The sequence below is a fragment of the Plecotus auritus genome, assembly GCF_963455305.1.
Source record: "Plecotus auritus genome assembly, chromosome: 10".
NCBI lineage: Eukaryota > Metazoa > Chordata > Mammalia > Chiroptera > Vespertilionidae > Plecotus > Plecotus auritus.
The window spans coordinates 33,501,123-33,514,695 of record NC_137785.1 but is presented as its reverse complement, the minus strand read 5'-3'; positions in this window follow the sequence as shown (position 1 = coordinate 33,514,695).

The following is a 13,573-nucleotide window of genomic DNA, read 5'->3' as shown; positions in this document are numbered from 1 at the left end:
AGACTGGTGCAGCCACTGTGGAGAACATTATGGAGTTTCCTCAAAAAACTAAAAATGGAACTGCCATTTGACCCAGTGATCCCACTTCTAGGACTATATTCCAAGAAACTAGAAACACCAATCAGAAAGGATATATGCACCCCTATGTTCATAGCAGAACAATTTACAATAGCTAAGATTTAGAAACAGCCTAAGTGCCCATCAGCAGATAAGTGGATTAAAAAACCGTGGTACAGAGTTTGCGCCATCTTGAATGGGAAAGTGGAGCTTATCGGAAGCCTGAGAATCCACAACTGCGGCACCCACGGAACAGCTGCGAGCCCCAGAACACCGGTCCCCAATTGGCACAAACACACGGATTCAGAGGAGCTCTACACTCACCACAGAAAGGTCAGATTTCGCCTGGGATAAGGTGAGGTCTCTGGTCCCTGCAGGAGAGAGGAACGCGCATTTTGCGGGAGCTGGAGGACCAGGGATGTCTTTGCCTAGAAAAATCCGAGGCTGTTGGGGCTGGCGTGATCTGTGAATGTGGAAGGGGGTCCTCAGAACTGCTAATAGAAGGGATCTCTAAAAAGCAACCCATTTTGATCTGGCGTGCAGGGACACCCTGGGAATTTCAGGGGTGTGCCGGCTGCCCAGACTTACGCGCAGCCCCGGAGTTTGCACACTTGGGCTTTTTCCTCTTCAAATCCTTGCTTCTGATTGCTAAGCCCAGTACATGGGATTGCCCAGTTGGGGACATCCTGGGAGACTGCAGGGGAAGGTGTTTTTCTGGAACCTGAGGATCAGAGCAGGGAGTGACCATCGGAGAGCCAGCTCTGAGGCAGCCCACTCCCACAAACCGGTAGTGAGTGCCACAGGGAAAGAAGGCTCTAACACTGCCTAGAGAGGCCATATATAGACCCAGAAGTCAATCCAGAAACACTGCCACCCAGGGGCTGAATCACAAATTGACTGTTGAGTAATCAAAAATAAAGAAATACGAGAAATTAAGACACACCGCCTGCTTAAAATCAGTACTGGCTTACAACACTGAAGAGCAGTGGAACGCAGGGAACTGCAATACTGTCCGGACTGAGAAACAGGCGTGCCAAACAGAACTAAAGAGGAAGTGAATGACCTTCACTACTCCACATTTTATTTTTATTTTTTATTTTTTTTTAATTTTCACTTTTTGCATCTTTTACTCAAGAAACTATTTTTTTTCCTTTTTTCCTCACTTGATTTTACCTTTTTAATTATTGCATTTTCATTTTCAATCCGTACTATTACTACTGCTATTTTATCTTTTTTTTTAAAGTGTCATTTTATTTTCTCTTCATTTTATTTTGGGATTAGTGTTCCACATTCTATTTTCATCTTTCCTTTCACATTGTTTTACTCTATCTCAACTCTACCTTTATGCCATCACTCTCTTCCTAACCTTCCCCTTTTCGGTGTCCTGTTTATCTTACCCCTTTCCTGCTTTATATTTTCCCTATTCTTTCTGTTTACCCCTTGTTAAAATTTCACCCTACTTACATATCTAATCTCCAATCCCCTGCTCCAAGTCCATACACACCTCTCTCTTTGCTGTCTTAACTATCCAAAAACTTGTTTTTCTGTCTGTCCTTTTGTTGTTGTTCGCTTGAATGTTGATTATATCGAATTTTTATGCTTTTTTGTGAGATTGTTTTGCTTATTCTTCTTTTGTTTGTTTATTTTTTTGTTTGTTTTGTGCTTCTGTTTTCCCTTGCCTCACTCAATATTACTTGGTGTTGTAGTTTGTATTAATCACCAGGTACTTGTTGCTGGAATTTGCTGGGATTAGTGATTGTTCTATTGGAGTTTTATCCCAAATATATATAGTTTGTTCCCCTTACTCTCTTAGTATCTTTCTTGTACATCTTACTTTTTTTTTCCTTTTCCCAATTTCATTTTGACACTCCTTTTTTTTCTTTTCCTTTCTTTCTTTTTCCTCTTCTTCTTTCTCTCCTATCCCCTAATTTGCCTTTCTCTGGTGGTCACCTTTATTGGAGGTTATTAATATCGTGAATACATTTCTGTTCAGGCCTTGTGTGTTGTACCTGGTAGTGCTGTATTTTGTGCCTTTAAATCAACGCAGGAGAGAGAGAACTACATAACCAGATACCCAGAGAGGAGAGACCATGGGGAGACAAAGAAACAGCCCACATATGAAAGAAAAGCAGGCATCAGCAGAAAAGGAAGTAAACGAAATGAAGGCAAGCAACCTTAAAGAAAAAGAATTCAGAGAAATGGTCGTAAGGTGGCTGAAAAAAATGGAAGACAAATTTGACAATATGAGCAAGAACCAGGAGGAAATGAAAAATGGCATCGCTGCTGTAAAGAACACAAAAGAAAGCATCAAGAGTAGACTAGAAGAAGAAGAGGACTACATCAGTGAGCTAGAAGAGAAGATGGGAAAATATACCCAAGTACAGCAACTTCTAGAAAAAAAAATTAAAAGGCAGGAGGAGAGCCTAAGGGAACTTTGGGACAACACAAAACAAAACAACATCCGCATAGTAGGGGTCCAAGAGAGGAGGAAGCTGAGCAAGGAATAGAAAACCTGTGTGAAGAAATAATGACAGAAAATTTCCCTGATATAGGGAAGAAAAAACCCACACAAATCCAAGAAGTTCACAGAGTCCCAAGCAAAATGAACCCCAAAAGACCGATGCCAAGGCACATTATAATTAAACTGGCAAACACCAACGACAAAGTAAGAATCTTAACAGTGGCAAGAGAGAGACAGAAAGTTACATACAAAGGAACCCCCATCAGACCAGCAACTGATTTCTCAACAGAAAATCCTCAGGCCAGAAGGGAATGGAATGAAATATACAAAGTCAGGCAAAGGAAGGGTCTGAATCCAAGAATACTGTACCCAGCAAGGCTATCAATCAAAATTGAAGGTGAAATCAGGAGCTTCACAGACAAAAAAGTACTAAGAGAATTTATTACCACCAAACCAGCAATGCAAGAAATGCTAAAGGGTCTGCTGTAAAAAAAAAGAAATAGGAAGCGAAGAAGGAACACAGGGGTAAAGAATAAAAATGGCAACAAATAAGTACCTATCAATAGTAACTTTAAATGTAAATGGATTAAATGCCCCAATCAAATGACATAGGGTAACAGATTGGATAAGAAAACAAGACCCATATATCTGCTGTCTACAAGAAAACCACCTCAGAAAAAAAGACACACACAGGCTGAGGGTGAAGGGATGGAAAAAGGTTTTCCAGGCATATGGAAATGAAAAAAAGGCTGGGGTAGCAATACTTATATCTGACAAATTAGATCGCAAAGTGAAGGACATAACAAGAGATAAGGAAGGCTACTTCATAATACCAAAGGGAGCAATCCAAGAAGAAGAAATAACTCTGGTAAACATATATTCACCCAATACAGGAGCACCCAAATACATAAAAAAAAAAATCCTGGAGGATATCAAGGGAGAGATTGACAGCAATATAATCATAGTAGGAGACTTTAATACCCCACTATCACCATTGGACAAATCCTCTAAACAAAAAATCAGCAAAGAAACATCAATCCTAAATGACTCACTAGACCAGATGGAATTAATTGACATCTTCAGAACATTTCACCCCAAAGCCACAGAATATACATTCTTCTCAAGTGAACATGGGTCATTTTCAAAGATAGACCATATGTTGGGACATAGGCAAAGTCTCTTCAAATTCAAGAAGATAGAAATCATATCAAGCATCTTCTCAGACCACAGTGGCATAAAACTGGAAATCAACTACAATAAAAACAACCCAAAGAAATCAAACACACGGAGACTAAACAGCATGCTATTAAAAAATGACTGGGTTACCAGAGAGATCAAAGAAGAAATAAAAAACATCATGGCAACAAATGACAATGAAATCACTACAATCCAAAATCTATGGGACACAGCGAAAGCAGTCTTGAGAGGGAAGTTCATAGCTCTAAAAGCCTACTGCAAAAAACAAGAAACAATGGTAATAAATTACCTAACCATACAACTCAAAGAGTTAGAAAAAGAGCAACATGAAAAGCCCAGTGTAAGCAGAAGGAAGGAAATAATAAAGAGCAGGGCAGAGATAAACGACATAGAGAACAAAGAAACAATACAAAAGATCAACAAAATCAAGAGCTGGTTCCTTGAAAGGATAAACAAGATTGATGAACCTCTAGCCAGGCTCACCAAGAAGCAAAGAGAGAGGACCCAAATAAACAAAATCAGAAATGAAAGCAGTGAAATAACAACAGACCCGCCAAAATACAAAGGATTGTTAAAAAATACTACGCACAACTCTATTGCAACAAACTGGACAACCTGGAGGAAATGGACATATACCTAGAAAAATATAACCTTCCAGAACTCAATCAGGAAGAATCTAAACATCTCAATATGCCAGTAACTATGGAAGAAATTGAAGCAGTCATCAAAGAGCTTCCGGCAAACAAAAGCCCGGGGCCAGATGGCTTCACAGGAGAATTTTAGCAAACATTCAAGGAAAAAATAAAACCTATCCTCCTCAGACTAATCCAAAAAATTCAAGAGGAAGGAACACTTCCAAGCACCTTCTATGAAGCCAGCATCACCCTAATACCAAAACCAGATAAAGACAACACAATGAAGGAGAATTACAGGCCAATATCCCTCATGAACGTAGATGCCAAAATCCTCAACAAAATTCTAGCAAATTGGATCCAGCAGTACATCAGAAACATCATACACCATGACCAAGTAGGGTTTATCCCAGGAATGCAAGGATGGTACAATATCCGCAAATCAATAAACGTGATACATCACATAAACAAATTGAGAGAAAAAAATCACATAGTCATATCAATGGATGCAGAAAAAACATATGACAAAATCCAAACTCCTATCTTGATAAAAGCTATCAGCAAAATGGGAATAGAAGGATCATACCTCAACATAATAAAAGCTATATATGATAAACCCACAGCTAACATCATACTCAATGGGCAAAAACTAAAACCATTTCCCCTAAGAACAGAAACAAGGCAGGGATGCCCACTCTCACCACTCTTGTTTGACATAGTACTGGAAGTATTAGCCATTGCAATTAGACAAGAAGAAGAAATAAAAGGCATCCAAATTGGAAAAGAAGAAGTAAAGCTGTCCTTATTTGCAGATGACATGATATTGTACATACAAAACCCAAAAGACTCCATCAAAAAACTAACAGACTTAATAAATGAATTTGGCAATGTAGCAGGATAAAAAATTAATGCCAAGAAGTCTATGGCATTTCTATACACCAATAGTGAACTTACAGAAAGAGAGACTGAAAAAGCAATCCCATTTACCATCGCACCAAAAAAATTAAGATACTTAGGAATAAACCTAACCAAGGAGGTAAAAGACCTATACGTGGAAAACTACAGGACACTGAAAAAAGAGATAGAGGAAGACTTAAACAGATGGAAGAACATACCATGTTCATGGATTGGTAGAATCAACATCATTAAAATGTCCATAGTACCCAAAGCAATCTATAAATTCAATGCACTCCCCATTAAAATACCAATGGCATATTTCAAAGACCTAGAAAGAACTCTCCAAAAATTCATCTGGAATAAAAAAAGACCCCGAATAGCCACAGCAATCCTGAGAAAGAAGAATAAAGTAGGATGGATCTCAATACCATATTTCAAGCGGTATTACAAAGCCACTGTCCTCAAAACAGCCTGGTACTGGCACAAGCACAGACATATAGATCAATGGAATAGGATAGAGAATCCAGATATCGACCCAAACCACTATGCGCAATTAATATTTGACAATGGAGGCATGAGCATACAATGGAGTCAAGACAGTCTCTTCAATAAATGGTGTTGGGAAAATTGGACAGATACATGCAAAAAAATGAAACTAGACTACCAACTTACACCATACACAAAAATAAACTGAAAATGGATACAGGACTTTATAAGACAGGAAACCATAAAAATACTAGAGGAATCCACAGGCAGAAAAATCTCAGACATATGCCGAAAGAACTTTTTCACTGATACTGCCCCTAGGGCAACAGAAGATAAAGAGAAAATAAACAAATGGGACTACATCAAAATAAAAAGCTTTTGCACAGCAAAAGAAACCATCAACAAAACAACAAGAAACCCCACTGCATGGGAGAACATATTTGCAAACGTTAGCACCGATAAAGGTTTAATCTCCAACATCTACAGGCAGCTTATACAACTTAATAAAAGGAAGATAAATGATCCAATAAATAAATGGGAAACGGACCTAAATAGAATCTTTTTGAAAGAAGACAGAAGGAAGACCAAGAGACACATGAAAACATGCTCAAAGTCACTAATTATCTGAGAGATGCAAATCAAAACGACAATGCGATACCATATCACACCTATCAGAATGGCTATCATCAACAAATCAACAAACGACAAGTGTTGGCGAGGATGCGGAGAAAAAGGAACCCTCGTGCACTGCTGGTGGGAATGCAGACTGGTGCAGCCACTGTGGAGAACAGTATGGAGTTTCCTGAAATAACTGAAAATGGAACTCCCATTTTTTTAAAAATATATTTTATTGACATTTTACAGAGAGGAAGGGAGAGGGATAGAGAGCTAGAAACATCGATGAGAGAGAAACATCGATCAGCTGCCTCCTGCACACCCCCCACTGGGGATGTTCTCGCAACCAAGGCACATGCCCTTGACCGGAATCGAACCCGGGACCCTTCAGTCCGTAGGCCGACGCTCTATCCACTGAGCCAAACCGGTTTTGGCTGGAACTCCCATTTGACCCAGTGATCCCACTCCTAGGAATATATCCTAAGAAACTAGAAACACCAATCAGAAAGGATATATGCACCCCTATGTTCATAGCAGTACAATTTACAATAGCTAAGATTTGGAAACAGCCTAGGTGCCCATCCGCAGATGACTGGAACAGAAAACTGTTATACATCTACACAATAGAATACTATGCTGCCATAAAAAAGAAGGAATTACTACCATTTGTAGGCACCTGGATGGAATTAGAGAACATTATGCTAAGTGAAATAGCCAGTCAATGAAAGAAAAATACTACATGATCTCACTCATTTGGGGATAATGAAAAACATTATAAACTGATGAACAAAAAGATAGATACAGAGGCAGTAAAGCATCAAACAGACTGTCAAATTACAGCGGTAAGGTTAGGGAGAGGTGGGGGAAATAAGAGATCAACTGAAGTACTTATATGCATGCATATAAGAGTAACCAACTGATGCAAAACATTGGGATGTGAGGGCATGTATGGGAGTGTGGTGGGGGGGGGCAATGGTAAGATATGTACACATATAATACCTTAATAAAAAATAAGTTAAAAAAAATAAATAAAAAACCGTGGTACATCTACACAATGGAATACTACACTGCTGTGAAAAGGAAGGATCTCCTACCACTCACAACAGCATGGATGGTCCTGGAGAGAAAGATAAATATCACATGATCTCACTCATTTGTGAAATATAATAAACAACATAAACTGATGAACAAAAAATAGATCCAGAGACTTAGAAGCATCGAACAGACTATCCAACCTCAGAGGGAAGGCAGGGAGGGTGGGAGGGTGAGGTAAGAGACCAACCAAAGGACTTGTATGTATGCATATAAGCATAACCAATGAACATAGACAATAGGGATTGAGGGCATGTGCTGGGGGGTGGGAGCAGCCAGGGAGAGGCCAATTGGGGAAATGGAGACATATGTAATACTTTAAACAATAAAAAATTTTATAAAATTAAAAGAAACTCCTGGTAAATTTCTCTTCTTACAGCAGTTTTTTTCCAACTAAATCTTTTAGAAAGGAATGTTATTTCTTAACAATGAGCTTAAAATCAGTACGTCCAATGCAAAATTTTGGTACTCTTTGAAACTTTATTTATTTATTTATTTTCTCTTGATACACATGAATTTAGCTTTTGTCTTTTTTTGCCATTAATTGCTAAGGAATTTTAAGATAAAAATACAAAGTCATTAACATCAAGAGACACAAAGGCACTTTGGATTCCAAAATATCTTTATAATGGGGGAGTAAGGGGAGCCTCACGTGTCACTTGCTTATTTTCTAAACTATTACTCTTTCAATTCTAATCTTTGAATAAAATATTTTTTCTACAATATAAAATGACTTTTTAGATCAAAACCAGCACAGTAACATTGTCTATTTTACAATAAATCTGAAAGGAAAATTTGGAAAACAATATTCTTACACCATATAGCATAACTTGTTTTTTAACTTGAATTTTTTTTGTTAATTGCCTAATCACCTAAATCAGTGAATAAGAATGCTCAGCATCCAATCCATGAATATAGAATACAATATAATTTATTCTACTTTTTACTTCAAAGTCACAGAGATGACATCCATATAATTATAAAGCCTACTCTACATTTTCAAGTTCTCAATCCAAATATATAGATTAGAACAGGTCACTTTATTGCTGACAATATTCGTGGAAGGGTCAGATTCCTCATAAAAAGACAAAATAAGTTTGATTGGGAGCCGGCCATTGCCCTACTCACCCATCAACAGAATTATGGAAGTCAAGAGGCAATATTTTTTCCTTTTTAAAATAGCAAAGGAACAAAAGAAGATTGGCTGGCTGTTGAGTGGGCCCCACATTAGAGTGCATAGCTCATCAGGATCGAGGCTGGCATCTGTGAGCAGTTAACTTCCTAAGAGCACTCACTGGGCACTATGTCATCTGCACTACAGCTCTCACCCTGGAAATTATTTGAAAATACTTTATGCTCAAAATATACACTGAGTGGCCAGATTATTATGATCTCTGAATGCATCATAATCGGGCCACTCAATGTATATACTATATAATAAAAAGCTAATATGCAAATTGTCCCCTCGACCAGCAGGCAGGCCGGCCAACCGCCCATGTCCCCTCCCCCTGGCCAGGCTGGCTGGAGAGTGTTATGCATTCAGAAATCATAATAATCTGGCCACTCGGTGTATAGTATCCATTCCTTGTCCTTGAGGATCCAAGTATCTATACTAATAAAAGCCTAAGTGGCCCTCGCACGTGACGTTGCCACTAGATGGCTGCCACAAGATGGCCACCACAAGATAGCCAAGTGCACAGAGGAGGTGGGGTGCAGCAGCCACTTCGTGTGGTGAGGCCTGGGGGTCGAGCATCTCCTCCGCCTCACGCAGAGGAGGTGGGTCCCGGCGGAGAAGGCAAGTTGCGGCAGGGGAGGGCAGTTGGGGGCGATAAGGCCAGCAAGGGAGCAGTTAGGAGTCAATCTGGCCAGCAGGGAGTGGTTAGGGGGTGATCAGGCTGGCAGGCAGAAACAGTTAGGGGCAATCAGGCAGGCAGGCAGGCAGGCAAGCGGTTATGAGCCAGCAGTCCTGGATTGTGAGAGGGATGTCCAACTGCCAGCATAGGCCCCATCCCGCACATCCTCCAAGGGGTCCCAGATTGCAGAGAGTGCAGGCCGGGCTGAGGGACACCCTCCCCCACCCCTGTGCATGAATTTTGTGCACTGGGCCACTAGTAAATCTAAAATTATAATGGGCTTCTTCAGTCCAAAGGTAGGACTTCTTTGCAGTAGAGTGTCTCCAGCGTTTCACAAAAATAAACAAAAGCAGCAGCTAACGTCTTTTCAGCTTCTTGACCTCTCCGCATTTTGTTGCTTCTTCCTCCGATCTCATTTCCTCTAAGTCCTCTTGCGTACCTGGTATTAAACTTTTTGCTTCTTTATCTTTGTATTTTTTTTGGTCATAGCCAAAGAATGTGCTTAGATATTTCTTCCTGAGATTCTCCTTCATCTTTGATAAAATCTTCCATTTTGGAGTCATAGTTCTCATCTTCCTCCTCTACATGTTCTCACTGTCTTTTGTAACCACCAGGGAAGGGAAACCCTTGAGAACGTTGGGCAGATCTATAGCCAGCTAAAGAAGGCTTCATTCCATTCATCTGTCCATTGGTGGGCTGGGTAATGATATTCTTAGAAGATATTGTTTCTGAGACAAAAGTGCATTTGGGCTTATGGGGGGATCTAAGCTACTAACTATTCACCCAGGTCCCAATCTGCTCACTGGTCTTCTAGGGCCTGAACTGCTGACAGTCTGTCTAGCTGAAACTGCCACTTACTGATCGCCCAGAGCCACTGACTAACCGCCTGGAGGGCACTGAGCCACTCATTGGTCGTCAGTTATGTGGATTGTGCACAGGCCACCCAGAGTCACCAGAACTGATCACTGACTTCCTAGAACCACCTGGGCCACTGATAGGTCATCCAGAGCCACCTATACTGCTGACTGTCCTTCCAGGAGGATTTAAGTCACTGGCTGGCCTCTTGGTCCCACTGATTGATTGAGTGCTCAGGTCCTGAGCTGGAGCTGCCATTCTGGTGCCTGGGCATGGAGTCAGAACTAACCATACGCCGAAGACTCCCTGTGATGGCCTGCCCAGGAACTGGGCTGGAGCTGCTGCCTGACTGCCTGACACCTGGACTCTTAGCCTTATGTGGGGAGACCACAGGTCCAGGTCTGGAATGGCTAGGATGGAGAGGAGATTTTTTGGCTGTGTGCTCAGTAACAGATTTCTGAGTCCCTTTAGCAGAAGTCTTTGGAACACTTGGTGAAAAGGTGCTCAAGTGGGTCTTTCCAGCCCCATTGTAAACAGGCCTGTCATGGTCCTTCCGAAGTGAGGCTTGGGAGCAGTTGCTAGATCCTACTTTGGTCCTCTCTCCTGGCATGGATTTGGATGAACACAAACCTAAATGTTTCTTATCTGTGCTGGGTCTGGATTTCTTCTCAGCATGAGGAAGGGGAGTACCTTTGGGAGAAGGATGCTTGTCCCTGGAAACTCTGCAAGTTTTTGTGCCCATACTTTCTGTATGAGAAGGCACCATTTTGGTCAGAGGTAGTCCTGCATCTGCTTCAGGCTTCTTTTTCACATGTCTTCATTCAAGAAGTTTTCACTCCCTAAGTTCTTGTGCAATCATAGGTCACTTTTCTGTGTGTGTATGTTGTTTTTTTTCCCACTACCTTGATTTCCACTGGTTCATACTGTTGGAAGCTAGCTATTGTCTTCCCTATCAGAAAAGTGTAAACAAGGAATGCAGAAGGATCATGAACCTTGAGCTCTGGCAAGGGCTAAAGCTATGCACTGATTGTTTAGTCGAGACAATGGTGGCTCAAGCAATTTCCTGGCGAAATGGTCTCAAAGTAAATTTTTACTAATATTTACTGACCTTTAAGATAGTCTTTCTTTTTCCAGAATTGCCTGCTTGACTAAGGGCAATATGTGTATCTAAAATTGAATGAAAGCCTGGCAGGGTCTGGGCACCAGTGCAGTCCTTGCCTTTGCATTGGACTCTCCACCTGGCCTCCCATTATTATTTCTTGTCTTGTCTCATCATTTGCCCACAGCCCTTCTCCAGATCCCAAACCCAGAACCATACGGGACATGAACTCTCACATCATACTGCTTTTTCTCAGCCAGCCTGAGTAGGTCAGTGAAGTTCATGATGGTGGGGCACTTTAAGGGGGACCTTTAGTTTACTTTCAACTTTGGGAGGAGGTTCTTGCTCTGATGCTGCTTGATTTTATTCTAAGAATGCTTCCTCTTCTTCTATTTCATACTCTTGGTCTGTTCCCTGACTAGTGGCTTTCCATTGCCTGTCTTTTCTTTGACTTTCCTCAACAGGAATCCCATTTAACCATGGAAATTGTCCTTTGTCCTCTTGGCCATAGTTCTTGCTTTCTTCTCATGTTTTAGCTCAATTCACTTTTTCACTACTTCTTCATTTCTCCTTTTTTTCTCTAAGGCTTTTTGTCCGAGCTCCTCCACTTTTCTTCTGAGAAAAGCTTGTATGCTGCTGATTAACTTTGCGGTCTTTTTTGGGAGGACCCACTGCCAAACTCTACCTTTTCGGTATGCTGTTGGTTCCTTGTCCTTTAGAAGCTACCATGAGAATTTCCCTGAAATCCATGTTGACCGAACTGGATAAAATGGGCCAGCTCTCGGAGAGGAATGAAAGCGCATCTGTCCCAGTGGCCAGCTGCAGCCAAATGAACTGGCTGGCCACCTCTTTCCTACCTCTACTCAGCTTGACCAATTCCAGCGCTATCCATGGCGGTCTGCATGCCCCCTTCCTCAAGCAGCCTATATCCTTGCAATTCCAATGCTGCGCTCCCATCTTTGAAACTTTAAATAAAAGTTTTACATCCACAAGATAAATTAGTAGATTGTTCCACATTCATTGACATAATCATTCAGTTGAGAATAAGTTACTTTAATTTAATTGTTAAATCTCATTTCAGCCTGGCTGGTGTGGCTCAGTGGACTGAGTATTCTCTCAGGCACCAAGAGGTTGCTGGTTTGATTTCTGGTCAGGGCACATGCCAGGGTTGTGGGTTCAATCCCCAGAAGGGGGCATGCAGCAGGCTGCCGATTGAAGTGATATCTCTATCTCATCAATGTTTCAGTCTCTCTCTCCCTTTCCCTTCCTCTCTCTCTGAAAATCAGTATTACCATATATTTTTTAAAATCAGAAATGGTGATAGACATGTACTCCCAAAATGTCTGAATACTTGCTTATATGGTGAAGAAAGAAAAGTTCATATTGATTTTTTTTACTAACTATCATTAATCTTACTCGCTTAATATCTTTTTTATTTATTTCAGAGAGGAAGAGAGAGATAACATGCATATAAATACATATCTTTAAAACAGTACATGAAATATATAATCGAAGAAAATGTACAATGGCAACAAAACATAAGATGCCTAGGAATGATCTTAACAAAAATGTGCACAATGTATATAAATAAAATTTTTAAATGCTACCCAATAACTGACACTTGAACAACTGGACAGTAACATCGTATTCTTGGCTAAAAAAATAAAATAAAGCCATAATGATGTCAATCTCCCAATGTTGATTATAAATTTATTATGATTTGATTAAAATATCAGCAAGATTTTTAAGACCAAAACAAGCTCATTTAAGTTCACATGTTAAAATGAAAAATGTAAAAGAAAATTCTGGCCTGGACAGCATGGCTCAGTGGTTGACCCATGAATAAGGAGGTTACAGTTTGATTCCTGGTTAGGTCACATGTCCTGATTGCAGGCTTGATCTCCCTAGTGGGGAGCATGCAGGAGACAGCTGATCGAGGATTCTCTCTCATCACTGATGTTTCTCTGTCTCCCTCTCCTTTCCTCTCTGAAATTAATAAAAATATTTTTTAAATAAAATTCTGAAAAAAATGAATGAATAAAAGCTACCCAAACAAATAGAATAATGTATCTACACTAATAAAAGAGTAAGATGCAAATTCACCATACCTTTGTGACGCCCACCAGCCAATTAGGAGTGAGTATGTAAATTAAGAAAGATGGGATAATTTGCATACGCAGGCGCCAAGCAGCCGGCGGCGGGGTGGGTAACTTGCATCATTGCTATGGCAATGATGCAGGCATTCTGCACTGCCCCAGCCACTCCGGGCCTCTGGGCAGTATGGGAAGGTGGAAAGGCGGCTCCAGGCCAGAGCAAAAAGGTGGCTCCA